The sequence below is a fragment of the Schistocerca cancellata genome, chromosome 12 (genome assembly GCF_023864275.1).
Source record: "Schistocerca cancellata isolate TAMUIC-IGC-003103 chromosome 12, iqSchCanc2.1, whole genome shotgun sequence".
In the NCBI taxonomy this organism is placed as follows: Eukaryota; Metazoa; Arthropoda; class Insecta; order Orthoptera; family Acrididae; genus Schistocerca; species Schistocerca cancellata.
In genome coordinates, this window is record NC_064637.1 from 144,472,168 (window position 1) to 144,486,083 (window position 13,916).

At 47.9% G+C, this 13,916-nt stretch overlaps 1 long non-coding RNA gene and 1 other non-coding gene across 2 annotated transcripts in view; both read right to left on the bottom strand.

Moving 5' to 3' along the window:
* The window catches only part of LOC126109823 (uncharacterized), a 66,682-nt gene that overhangs the window by 28,444 nt on the left and 24,322 nt on the right, over positions 1-13,916 (bottom strand). Inside the window, exon 2 of the long non-coding RNA XR_007523735.1 lies at positions 275-346. This is a non-coding gene — a long non-coding RNA (uncharacterized LOC126109823). The remainder of the gene's footprint in view (positions 1-274; positions 347-13,916) is intronic.
* Positions 3,775-3,849, bottom strand: Trnas-uga (transfer RNA serine (anticodon UGA)). Its single transcript has one exon. It is a non-coding gene; the product is annotated as a tRNA-Ser (tRNA).

Consider the following 13,916-nt stretch of genomic DNA (forward strand, 5'->3'; position numbering starts at 1 on the left):
GGTCGCAGGTTCGAATCCTGCCTGGGGCATGGATATGTGTGATGTCCTTAGGTTAGTTAGGTTGAAGTAGTTCTAAATTCTAGGGGACCGATGACCTCAGATGTTAAGTCCCATAGTGCTCAGAACCATTTGAAACATTTGTTTACTTCTTTTTTGTTATACCATTCAGCATGACGTCGCTTCCCATTAACGCCAGGGATCTGATGTTGTACAGTATTTGCCAAAGCGAAAGAGACGAAGGTCAGAGTCTGCAGTAAGTGATTGCAGTACTTACTGAGCTGGATCTTCTCGACGATCAGCGGGTAGAACTCTTTGGCGGCCGCGTTGTTTGGCTCATACTGCAGAACTGAAACAGAAAACACGCACGCGCCAGTTAAGGAAAAATGCTTTCCGGACTCCAGTAGGAACTTATTGAAAAATGGTGACATTTTTATACGGCACTGCGGCCCTACATTGCATCTATGTGGATTTAGGGGCATTGAACAGAGAAGATATCTTACAAGGGAACCTCCCCATCGCATCCCCCTCAGATTTAGTTATAAGTTGGCACAGTGGATAGGCCTTGAAAAACTGAACACAGATTAATCGAGATAACAGGAAGAAGTTGTGTGTAAGTACGAAAAAAATTACCAAAATATACAAACTGAGTAGTCCACGCGCAAGATAGGCAACATCAAGGAGAGTCTGATTTCAGTAGCGCAGTGGTCCCGTGGTTAGCGTGGGCAGCTGCGGAACGGAAGGTCCTAGGTTCAAGTCTTCCCTCGAGTGAAAAGTTTAATTTTTTATTTTCAGACAATTATTATCTGTCCGTCCGTCCGTCCGATGCGAGGTAACTGACTGTCTACACACGGAAAAATTTGAAAACGCTAAAAACATACGTTTTGACAGAGCATAGGGAAATCTGTGCGACTGTGAAACTGTTGTATTCATTTGTTGCAGTTTATCTGACAAACTCTTATGTTTTCGTCATTTTTGGGAGTGATTATCACATCCACAAGAAAACCTAAATCGGGCAAGGTAGAAGAATCTTTTTACCCATTCGCCAAGTGTACAAGTTAGGTGGGTCGACAACATGTTCCTGTCATGTGACGCACATGCAGTCGCCAGTGTCGTATAGAATATACCAGACGTGATTTCCTGTGGAGGAATCGGTTGACCTATGACCTTGCGATCAAATGTTTTCGTTTCCCATTGGAGAGGCACGTCCTTTCGTCTACTAATCCCACGGTTTTGCGGTGTGGTCGCAAAACACGGACACTACACTTATTACAGTGAACAGAGACGTCAATGGACGACCGGACAAATCATAACTTTGCGAAAATAAACAAAGTAAAAATTTTCACTCGAGTGAAGACTTCAATCTAGGACCTCTCGTTCCGCAGCTGTTCTCACTAACCATGGGACCACGGCGCTCCTGAGTTCGTATTATCCTTGATGTTGGCTATGTTGCGCATGGACTACTCAGTTTGTATATTTTGCTTATTTTTTTCATAGTTCCACACAACTTCTTCCTGTTTTCTCGATTGATCTGTGTTCAGTTTTGCAAGGCCTATCCACGATGCCAACTTATAACTAAATCTGAGGTGGGTGCGATGGGGAGGTTCCCTTGTTAGTAAGGTACGATAACCGGCGCGGTTGGCCGTGCGGTCTGACGCACGGCTTTCTGGTCACGAATCCGGCCGACGGACTTGTGTCGAGGTCCGGTGAGCCGGCGAGCCTGTGGATGGTTTTTAGGCGGTTTTCCATCTGCCTTGGCGAATGCGGGCCGGTTCCCCTCATTCCGCCTCAGCTACACTATGTCGGCGATAGCTGCGCAAACAAGTTCACCACGTACGCGTACACCACCATTACTCTACCACGCAAACATAGGGGTTACACTCGTCTAGTGTGAGACGTTCCCTGGGGGGTCCACCGGGTGCCGAACCGCACAATAACCCTGGGTTCGGTGTGGGGCGGTGGAGGGGTGAAGTGGACTGCGGTAGTCGTCGTGGGGTTGTGGACCACTGCGGCTGCGGCGGGGACGGAGCCCCTCCATCGTTTTTAGGCCCCCGGTTAACATACAATACAATACGTACAAGGTACGATACGAGGTGTGGCTAGAAAAAAAACCGGACTAGTACTGGTGAAACTATAAAACGAATGCAATAAGGCTGAAAGTCGCGTGGCCTGTCACGTGACTCTCGCTCCGCCTACTGCTCGAGTTTCATCTGCCTCCTGCACTCAGTCTGCCCGTGGCGTCTGTTTTAAGTAGTTGACGTTTTGTCTGTGCGTCGGAAAATGTTGAGTGTACAGAAAGAACAGCGTGTTAACATCAAATTTTGTTTCAAACTAGGAAAATCTGCAAGTGAAACGTTTGTAATGTTACAACAAGTGTAGGGCGATGACTGTTTATTGCGAACACAAGTGTTTGAGTGGTTTAAACGATTTAAAGATGGCCGCGAAGACACCAGTGATGACACTCACACTGGCAGACCATTGTCAGCAAAAACTGATGCAAACATTGAAAAAATCGGTAAACTTGTTCGACAAGATCGCCGTTTAACAATCAGAGTAGTGTATCAGTTAACAGGAGGCGACAAGGAAAGTGTTAGGCAGATTCTTCATGGAAGTTTCAACATGAACAAAGTGTGCGAGTGTCATCACTGGTGTCTTCGCGGCCATCTTTAAATCGTTTAAACCACTCAAACACTTGTGTTCGCGATAAACGATCATCGCCGTACACTTGTTGTAACATTACAATCGTTTCACTTGCAGATTTTCCTAGTTTGAAACAAAATTTGATGTTAACACGCTATTCTTTCTGTACACTCAACATTTTCCGACGCACAGACAAAACGTCAACTACTTAAAAGAGACGCCACGGGCAGACTGAGTGCAGGAGGCAGATGAAACTCGAGCAGTAGGCGGAGCGAGAGTCACGTGACAGGCCACGCGACTTTCAGCCTTATTGCATTCGTTTTATAGTTTCACCAGTACTAGTCCGGTTTTTTTTCTAGCCACACCTCATATATCTCTTATTATGATGGTTCAAATGGCTCTGAGCACTATGTGACTTAACATCTGAGGTCATCGGTCCCATAGAACTTAGAACTACCTAAACCTAACTAACCTAAGGACATCACACACATCCACGCCCGAGGCAGGATTCGAACCTGCGACCGTAGCGGTCGCGCGGCTCCAGACTGTAGCGCCTAGAACCGCACGGCCACACCAGCCGGCTCTTATTATGAGTGTCATTTGCTAGGGGGAGTCTGTGGAAACTGCCCGTTCTTGTCTTTGTATCTTCGTCGATTTCTCTAATATTCAAACCTGTTTACAGATTTAAACTGCGTCTTGGGCCGAGATACGAAGCTGGAAGCTCCTGTGATGTTGCTCGTGTATGGTTCCATTGTGACACTACACTGCTCAGCCAGAGCAATAGGACCACCTGCCTAACAGCCGGTATGTGTATCTTTGGCACGGATAACAGTGGCGGCGAGTCGTGGCGTGGAAGCAGCGAGGCCCCGGTGGGTCACTGGAGGGTGCTGGCGCCACATACGCACACCAAGTCACCAAAATTCCCGTAAATTTCGCGGAGGGGGCCGAAGAGCTCTGACGCCACACTCAGTCACGTCACATTTGTGTTCGGCTGGGTCCAGATCCGGCGACTTGGCGGGCCAGCACATCAACTGGATCTCGCCACTGTGTTCTTCAAACTACTACAACACAGAATGAGATTTTCACTCTGCAGCGGAGTGTGCGCTGATATGAAACTTCCTGGCAGATTAAAACTGTGTGCCCGACCGAGACTCGAACTCGGGACCTTTGCCTTTCACGGGCAAGCGCTCTACCAACTGAGCTACCGAAGCACGACTCACGCCCGGTACTCACAGCTTTACTTCTGCCAGTACCTCGTCTCCTACCTTCCAAACTTTACAGAAGCTCTCCTGCGAACCTTGGCTAAGCCATGTCTCCGCTATATCCTTTCTTTCAGGAGTGCTAGTTCTGCAAGGTTCGCAGGAGAGCTTCTGTAAAGTTTGGAAGGTAGGAGACGAGATACTGGCAGATGTAAAGCTGTGAGTACCGGGCGTGAGTCGTGCTTCGGTAGCTCAGTTGGTAGAGCACTTGCCCGCGAAAGGCAAAGGTCCCGAGTTCGAGTCTCGGTCGGGCACACAGTTTTAATCTGCCAGGAAGTTTTACTACGACACACTCCTTGCCTTGTGACATGCTCATTATCTTGTTGAAAAATGCCACTGCTGCCGAGAAACATGATCGTCACGAATGGGTGTACGTTGTCTGCAACCCGTGCACGATACTCCTAAGCCATCGTGTGCTTTGCAGGAGCTCCGCTGGACCCGTGGGCGCCCACGTGAACGTTCCTCAGAACATAATGGAGCCGCCGCGACCTAGTCTCCACTGTAGAGTCAAGGAGCTGTTCCTGTCTAAGACGACGCATTCACGCTCACCCATCGGCTTGACGAAGGACGTATCTGGATTCATCAGCCCGTACAATGCTGCGCCACTGCGGCAACGTCCAGTACTGATGGTCACGTGCTCATTTCAGTCGCAGTTGCCGATGTGGTGTCAACATTGATAGGAGGGTTGTTTTGTAAGTAAGGGCCGTTCGCGCGTATAGTCCCGTAGTTCGCGCGGACGCCGCAACAAGCCACCGCGCCACTTGCCGGCATCCTTCCCGTTCACACTGATGCAAGTTGCAGCTCTCTAGCTGACGTGTACGCATCGCTGTGCTACTTTATAATGTTTACGATTATTGAATCGCCCGCCGCGTGTGAGATACGGTCAGTGATACGTTTTTTGAGCGCGAGAAGCCTATCAGCTGCAGAAATTCATCGTCAGTTAACAGAAGTTTATGGCTTGAATGCAACGAGTGAAGGTAAAGTGCGTCAGTGGGTTAGAGAGTTTAAAAATGGCCGTCAAAACGTCCAGGACGAAGAACGCTCAGGCCGGCCCTCTGTGATCACTGATGATTTGGCGGCTGCAGTCGAAGCAAAGATTCGTGAGGACAGAAGATTCACAATTTCCACTCTTTCTTTGGAATTTACACAAGTTTCAAGATCGGTTTTGTACAAAATTGTGTCTGAAAACCTAAACTTTAAGAAACTGTGTTCTCGGTGGGTACCCAGACTCCTCACAGAGGACCACAAAGGGAAGAGATTTGCCACTTCATTGGACTTTTTGATTCGTTACGAGGAAGAAGGGGATGACATTTTGAGTCAAATTGTCACTGGAGATGAAACATGGGTATCCCATATCACTCCCGAAAGCAAGCGACAATCCATGGAATGGCGACACACAACCTCACCCGCCAAGGTCAAAGCCAAACAGACGCTGTCAAAGAGCAAGATTATGGCAACTGTGTTCTGGGACCGGCGCGGTGTTTTGCTAGTGGACTGTATGCCACGAGGAACGACAATCAACTCAGAGGCATACTGTGCAACTCTAAAGAAGCTCCGCAGAGCAATTCAAAACAAAAGGCGCGGCACACTGACAAAAGGACTTCTGCTCCTGCACGATAACGCTAGGCTTCACACCTCCCAAAACAGTCGGGATTTGATTGATTCTTTTGGCTGGGAAGTTTTGGACCATGCACCATACAGCCCCGACCTTGCTCCTAACGGTTTTCACCTTTTCCGGTACCTGAAACACCATCTTGGTGGGCAGCGCTTCAATGACGACGATGAAGTGAAAGCGGCCGTGAACTCTTGGCTGTCGGAGCAGGCGGCCAAATTCTTTGAAGAGGGAATTAAAAACTTAGTTGTACGGTATGACAAGCGCTTAAATAAACAAGGCAACTACACTCCTGGAAATGGAAAAAAGAACACATTGACACCGGTGTGTCAGACCCACCATACTTGCTCCGGACACTGCGAGAGGGCTGTACAAGCAATGATCACACGCACGGCACAGCGGACACACCAGGAACCGCGGTGTTGGCCGTCGAATGGCGCTAGCTGCGCAGCATTTGTGCACCGCCGCCGTCAGTGTCAGCCAGTTTGCCGTGGCATACGGAGCTCCATCGCAGTCTTTAACACTGGTAGCATGCCGCGACAGCGTGGACGTGAACCGTATATGCAGTTGACGGACTTTGAGCGAGGGCGTATAGTGGGCATGCGGGAGGCCGGGTGGACGTACCGCCGAATTGCTCAACACGTGGGGCGTGAGGTCTCCACAGTACATCGATGTTGTCGCCAGTGGTCGGCGGAAGGTGCACGTGCCCGTCGACCTGGGACCGGACCGCAGCGACGCACGGATGCACGCCAAGACCGTAGGATCCTACGCAGTGCCGTAGGGGACCGCACCGCCACTTCCCAGCAAATTAGGGACACTGTTGCTCCTGGGGTATCGGCGAGGACCATTCGCAACCGTCTCCATGAAGCTGGGCTACGGTCCCGCACACCGTTAGGCCGTCTTCCGCTCACGCCCCAACATCGTGCAGCCCGCCTCCAGTGGTGTCGCGACAGGCGTGAATGGAGGGACGAATGGAGACGTGTCGTCTTCAGCGATGAGAGTCGTTTCTGCCTTGGTGCCAATGATGGTCGTATGCGTGTTTGGCGCCGTGCAGGTGAGCGCCACAATCAGGACTGAATACGACCGAGGCACACAGGGCCAACACCCGGCATCATGGTGTGGGGAGCGATCTCCTACACTGGCCGTACACCACTGGTGATCGTCGAGGGGACACTGAATAGTGCACGGTACATCCAAACCGTCATCGAACCCATCGTTCTACCATTCCTAGACCGGCAAGGGAACTTGCTGTTCCAACAGGACAATGCACGTCCGCATGTATCCCGTGCCACCCAACGTGCTCTAGAAGGTGTAAGTCAACTACCCTGGCCAGCAAGATCTCCAGATCTGTCCCCCATTGAGCATGTTTGGGACTGGATGAAGCGTCGTCTCACGCGGTCTGCACGTCCAGCACGAACGCTGGTCCAACTGAGGCGCCAGGTGGAAATGGCATGGCAAGCCGTTCCACAGGACTACATCCAGCATCTCTACGATCGTCTCCATGGGAGAATAGCAGCCTGCATTGCTGCGAAAGGTGGATATACACTGTACTAGTGCCGACATTGTGGATGCTCTGTTGCCTGTGTCTATGTGCCTGTGGTTCTGTCAGTGTGATCATGTGATGTATCTGACCCCAGGAATGTGTCAATAAAGTTTCCCCTTCCTGGGACAATGAATTCACGGTGTTCTTATTTCAATTTCCAGGAGTGTATGTAGAAAAATAGGTGAAAGTGTGTAGAATCAGAAAATGGAAGTTTTTTTACGAAAGTATTTGTATCTTTTTTAAAAAAGAAAAACGGCCCTTACTTAAAAAACAACCCTCGTACATGCACGGGTCGTCGTCTGCAGAGGTCCATCATGAGGGATTTTGGGTTCACTGTGTGTTCAGACACGCTGGTACTCTGCCCAGCATTAAAATCTGTCCTGTTTTACCAGTCTGACCAGCTTACGGCGTCCGACATCCGCAATGAGAAGTGGCCGCCTAACCTCTCGACTTCTGGACGTGGTTCCAGCTCGCTTTCTCCGCGTGTTCGGGGCACCCACCTCAGCACTCCTCCAACTCCCGACAAGTCGAAATGCTCGTGCCGCGCCTCTGCGCCACCATATTCTGCCCTCGGTCGACCTCAGTCGCACCGCGCGCCTTCCATATTCCACACACGAAGAGCACGCACTCTGGTGCTACATGGACAGTGCGTGTGTCTGACTAGCAGGCAATCCTCCCCAAGCGACGTTGCTCTGACCTGGATGGATATATACTGATAGTAACTCCGCGGTCACAATGTTCTGGCTGATGAGTATGTTTCCAGAATGAGATTTCCTCTCTGCAGCGGAGTGTGCGCTGATATGAAACTTCCTGGCAGATTAAAACTGTGTGCCCGACCGAGACTCGAACTCTGGACCTTTGCCCGCGAAAGGCAAAGGTCCCATGTTCGAGTCTCGGTCGGGCACACAGTTTTAATCTGCCAGGAAGTTTGATGAGTATGTGTTGGCGCAGCCAGTGTATTCCGCTCAACAAAACACTCTGCAACCACACAAGGAGACGCCTGTGTGGCAGCTAGATTACAGATTAGATTAGATTAGTACATGTTCCATAGATCATGAATACGACTCTTCGTAATGATGAGGAACGTGTCACGTTAATAAAAGGTGCCTATACAAGATATGACATTACACAAAATATTACAGGACACTTAATTTTTTTTTTTTGGGTTGGGGATGGGAAATTACCCTCTTACTATATCCAAAAATTCATCTAATGAGTAGAAGGAGTTGCCATTCACAAATTCTTTTAATTTCCTTTTAATGCTATATCGCTATCTGTCAGACTTTTGATGATATTAGGTAAGTTGAAAATAAATATATCGCCAGGTCCTGATGGGATTCCAATTCGGTTTTACAGAGAGTACTCTACTGCATTGGCTCCTTACTTAGCTTGCATTTATAGCGAATCTCTTGCCCAACGTAAAGTCCCGAGCGACCTGTATATAAGAAGGGTAGAAGGACGGATCCTCAAAATTACAGACCAATATCCTTAAACATCGGTTTGTTGTAGGATTCTCGAACGTATTCTCAGTTCGAATATAATGAATTTCCTTGAGACAGAGAAGTTGCTGTCCATGCATCAGCACGGCTTTAGAAAGCATCGCTCCTGCGAAACGCAAGTCGCCCTTTTTTCACATTACATCTTGCGAACCATGGATGAAGGGTATCAGACGTATGCCATATTCCTTGACTTCCGGAAAGCGTTTGACTCGGTGCCCCACTGCAGACTCCTAACTAACGTACGAGCATATGGGATTGGTTCCCAAGTATGTGAGTGGCTCGAAGACTTCTTAAGTAATAGAATCCAGTACATTGTCCTCGATGGTGAGTGTTCATCGGAGGTGAGGGTATCATCTGGAGCGCCCCAGGGAAGTGTGGTAGGTCCGCCGTTTTGGATAGGGTGGATAGCAATGTGACTGTAGGAGGATACAAGATGACTTGGACAGAGTTTGTGATTGGTGTAAAGAATGGCAGCTAACTCCAAATATAGATAAATTTAAATTAATGCAGATGAATAGGAAAAAGAATCCTGTAATGTTTGAATACTCCATTAGTAGTGTAGTGCTTGACACAGTCACGTCGTTGGGCGTAACATTGCAGAGCAATATGAGGTGGGACAAGCATGTAATGGCAGTTGTGGGGAAGGCGGATAGTCGTCTTCGCTTCATTGGCAGAATTTTGGGAAGATGTGGTTCATCTGTAAAGGAAACCGCTTATAAAACACTAATACGACCTATTCTTGAATACTGCTCGAGCGTTTGGGATCCCTATCAGGTCGGATTGAGGGAGGACATAGAAGCAATTCAGAGGCGGGCTGCTAGATTTGTTACTGGTAGGTTTGATCATCAAGCGAGTGTTACGGAAATGCTTCAGGAACTCGGGTGGGAGTCTCTAGAGGAAAGGAGGCGTTCTTTTCGTGAATCGCTACTGAGGAAATTTAGAGAACCAGCATTTGAGGCTGACTGCAGTACAATTTTACTGCCGCCAACTTACATTTCGCGAAAAGACCACAAAGATAAGATAAGAGAGATTAGGGCTCGTACAGAGGCATATAGGCAGTCATTTTTCCCTCGTTCTGTTTGGGAGTGGAACAGGGAGAGAAGATGCTGGTTGTGGTACGAGGTACCCTCCGCCACGCACCGTATGGTGGATTGCGGAGTATGTATGTAGATGTAGATGTAGATGTAAGTGACCAAAGTCTTCTGTGGCAGCATAATTTACCCCTTTCTGAGCCAAAGTTAGATTTAACCTTGAGTAGTGAAGATCATCCTTTCTCCTAGTGTTGTATCCATGTACACTGCTATTACTTTTGAATTCGTTCGGATTGTTAATAACAAATTTCATAAGTGAATATATATACTGTGAGGCTACAGTGAAGATCTCTAGCTCTTTAAATAAGTGTCTGCATGATGATCTTGGATGAGCTCCAGCAATTATTGTGATTAGACGCTTTTGTGCAATGAATACTCTTTTACTCATTGATGAGTTACACCAGAATATGATGTCATACGAAAGCAGAGAATGAATAGAGGCGTGGTAAGCTAATTTACTCAGATGTATATCACCAAAATTTTCAATGACCCGAATAGCATAAGTAGCTGAACTCAAACGTTTCAGCAGATCTTCAGTGTGTTTTTTCCAGTTCAAGCCCTCATCAATGCATACACCTAGAAATTATGAATATTCTACCTTAGCTACCGATTTCTGATCAAAGTCTATATTTATTAATGGTGTCATTCCATTTACTGTGTGGAACTGTATATACTATGTTTTGTCAAAGTTTCATGAGAGCCCATTTGCAGAGAACCACTTAATGATTTTCTGAAAATCATCGTTTACAATTTCACCAGTTAATTCTTGTCTGTTGGGTGTGATAGCTATACTTGTATCATCGGCAAAAAAAGTACCAGCTTTGCATCTTCGTGAATACAGAATGGCAAGTCATTAATATATATTAAGAACAACAGAGGACCCAAGACCGAACCTTGCGACACCACATTCTTGATTGTTCCCCAGTTTGAGAAATCACCAGTTTTTTGCATATTATGTGAACTGCTTATTTCAACTTTCTGCACTCTTCCTGTTAGGTATGATTAAACCATTTGAGCGCTGTCCCATTAGTACCGCAGTACTTGAGCTTATCTAGAAGTATTCCATGATTTACAGAATCAAAAGCCTTTGAGAGATCACCCAAAATCCCAACGGGTGACTTCCGGTTACTCAGAGCATTTAATATTTCATTAGTGAAAGTATATACACTCCTGGAAATTGAAATAAGAACACCGTGAATTCATTGTCCCAGGAAGGGGAAACTTTATTGACACATTCCTGGGGTCAGATACATCACATGATCACACTGACAGAACCACAGGCACATAGACACAGGCAACAGAGCATGCACAATGTCGGCACTAGTACAGTGTATATCCACCTTTCGCAGCAATGCAGGCTGCTATTCTCCCATGGAGACGATCGTAGAGATGCTGGATGTAGTCCTGTGGAACGGCTTGCCATGCCATTTCCACCTGGCGCCTCAGTTGGACCAGCGTTCGTGCTGGACGTGCAGACCGCGTGAGACGACGCTTCATCCAGTCCCAAACATGCTCAATGGGGGACAGATCCGGAGATCTTGCTGGCCAGGGTAGTTGACTTACACCTTCTAGAGCACGTTGGGTGGCACGGGATACATGCGGACGTGCATTGTCCTGTTGGAACAGCAAGTTCCCTTGCCGGTCTAGGAATGGTAGAACGATGGGTTCGATGACGGTTTGGATGTACTGTGCACTATTCAGTGTCCCCTCGACGATCACCAGTGGTGTACGGCCAGTGTAGGAGATCGCTCCCCACACCATGATGCCGGGTGTTGGCCCTGTGTGCCTCGGTCGTATGCAGTCCTGATTGTGGCGCTCACCTGCACGGCGCCAAACACGCATACGACCATCATTGGCGCCAAGGCAGAAGCGACTCTCAACGCTGAAGACGACACGTCTCCATTCGCCCCTCCATTCACGCCTGTCGCGATACCACTGGAGGCGGGCTGCACGATGTTGGGGCGTGAGCGGAAGACGGCCTAACGGTGTGCGGGACCGTAGCCCAGCTTCATGGAGACGGTTGCGAATGGTCCTCGCCGATACCCCAGGAGCAACAGTGTCCCTAATTTGCTGGGAAGTGGCGGTGCGGTCCCCTACGGCACTGCGTAGGATCCTACGGTCTTGGCGTGCATCCGTGCGTCGCTGCGGTCCGGTCCCAGGTCGACGGGCACGTGCACCTTCCGCTGACCACTGGCGACAACATCGATGTACTGTGGAGACCTCACGCCCCACGTGTTGAGCAATTCGGCGGTACGTCCACCCGGCCTCCCGCATGCCCACTATACGCCCTCGCTCAAAGTCCGTCAACTGCACATACGGTTCACGTCCACGCTGTCGCGGCATGCTACCAGTGTTAAAGACTGCGATGGAGCTCCGTATGCCACGGCAAACTGGCTGACACTGACGGCGGCGGTGCACAAATGCTGCGCAGCTAGCGCCACTCGACGGCCAACACCGCGGTTCCTGGTGTGTCCGCTGTGCCGTGCGTGTGATCATTGCTTGTACAGCCCTCTCGCAGTATCCGGAGCAAGTATGGTGGGTCTGACACACCGGTGTCAATGTGTTCTTTTTCCCATTTCCAGGAGTGTATATAGCATTTTCCGTTGACAAACCTTTCTGGAAGCCAAACTGACAATTTGTTAAATCTTTATTTTTACAAAGATGTGAAGCTGCTCTACAATACATAACTTTTTCAAGAATTTTGGATGAGGCAGTCAGAAGAGAGATTGGGCGGTAGTTGTTGACATCAGACGTATCCCCTTTTTTTATGCAGTAGTTTAACAATGGCATACTTCAGTCTATCTGGGAAAATACCCTGCTTCAGAGAGCTATTACATATGTGGCTAAGAATCCCACTTATCTCTTGGGAACAAGCTTTTATTATCCTGCTGGAAATGCCATCAATTCCATGTGAGCTTTTATTCTTGAGAGAGATTATTATCTTCCTAATTTCAGAAGGAGAGGTGGGTGGAACTTCAACTGTATCAAATGGTGTGGGTAAAGCCTCTTCGATTAACTGCCTTGCTTCTTCTAATGAAGATTTAGATCCTATTTTCTCTACAACATTTAAAAAATGATTATTCAAAATGTTTTTGACTTCCGTCTTGTTGTTTGTCAAATTTCCATTAGCTTTGATGGTAATGCCGTCATCCTGTACTCTTGGTTGCCCTGTCTCCCCTGTAATAATATTCCAAATTTTTTGATTTTGTTATCAGAGATCTTAATCTCAGACATTATGCTATTTGTGCATGTTACGACCTGCGGCTACTAGATAGTCAGAATTCCCTTTGGCTCGCAGTATATAGTGCCGAAAGAGCTTCGAGCTGAGAGTATCGGACAGTGGGTACGCATGTGGCAGCATGCGGTGCCTGATACGTTCCGTAACGACTCCCATAAAAACGAGATTTTTTCGGAGCTGATACCTCGGTTTCTGTCGTTTTACGTCCATATTTCACATATACTAGCTGCATAACTTTGATCTGAGTATATGGGAAAGAGAGAAAGATATCACGAAAATTTTCAGCGTTGTTCCAGATCGGAATCTTAGCAATATATCGCAAAACCTACAGCCATTTGCTGTGTGTAGCCTTCTTTACTTACTTTTTATCCATATGTGTGGGAAGTTCCATGCGGCTTTTCGCGGATGATGCTGTAGTATACAGAGAAGTTGCAGCATTAGAAAATTGTAGCGAAATGCAGGAAAATCTGCAGCAGGTATGCAATTGGTGCAGGGAGTGGCAGCTGACCCTTAACACAGACAAATGTAATGTATTGCGAATACATAGAAAGAAGGATCCTTTATTGTATGATTATATGATAGCGGAACAAACACTGGCAGCAGTTACTTCTGTAAAATATCTGGGAGTATGCGTGCGGAACGATTTGAAGTGGAATATTCATATAAAATTAATTGTTGGTAAGGCGGGTACCGGGTTGAGATTCATTGGGAGAGTCTTTAGAAAAAGGAGGTGGCTTACAAAACACTCGTTCGACCTATACTTTTGTGCTCTTTTAGCTGTGTATTTACACTCCTCTTGGTAGCTCCAATATAAATCTGCTCATCACTTGTTACTTTGACCACGCCCCCTTTCCTGCAGTATTTATGTCGCTCTCGGACGTCCGACCGGTCAGTCGGAAAGACTCAGAGGTGTGGGATCCGTACCAGGTCGGGTTGACGGAGGAGATAGAGAAGATCCAAAGAACAGCGGTGCGTTTCGTCACAGGGTTATTTGGTAACCGTGATAGCGTTACGGAGATGTTAGCAAACTCAAGTGG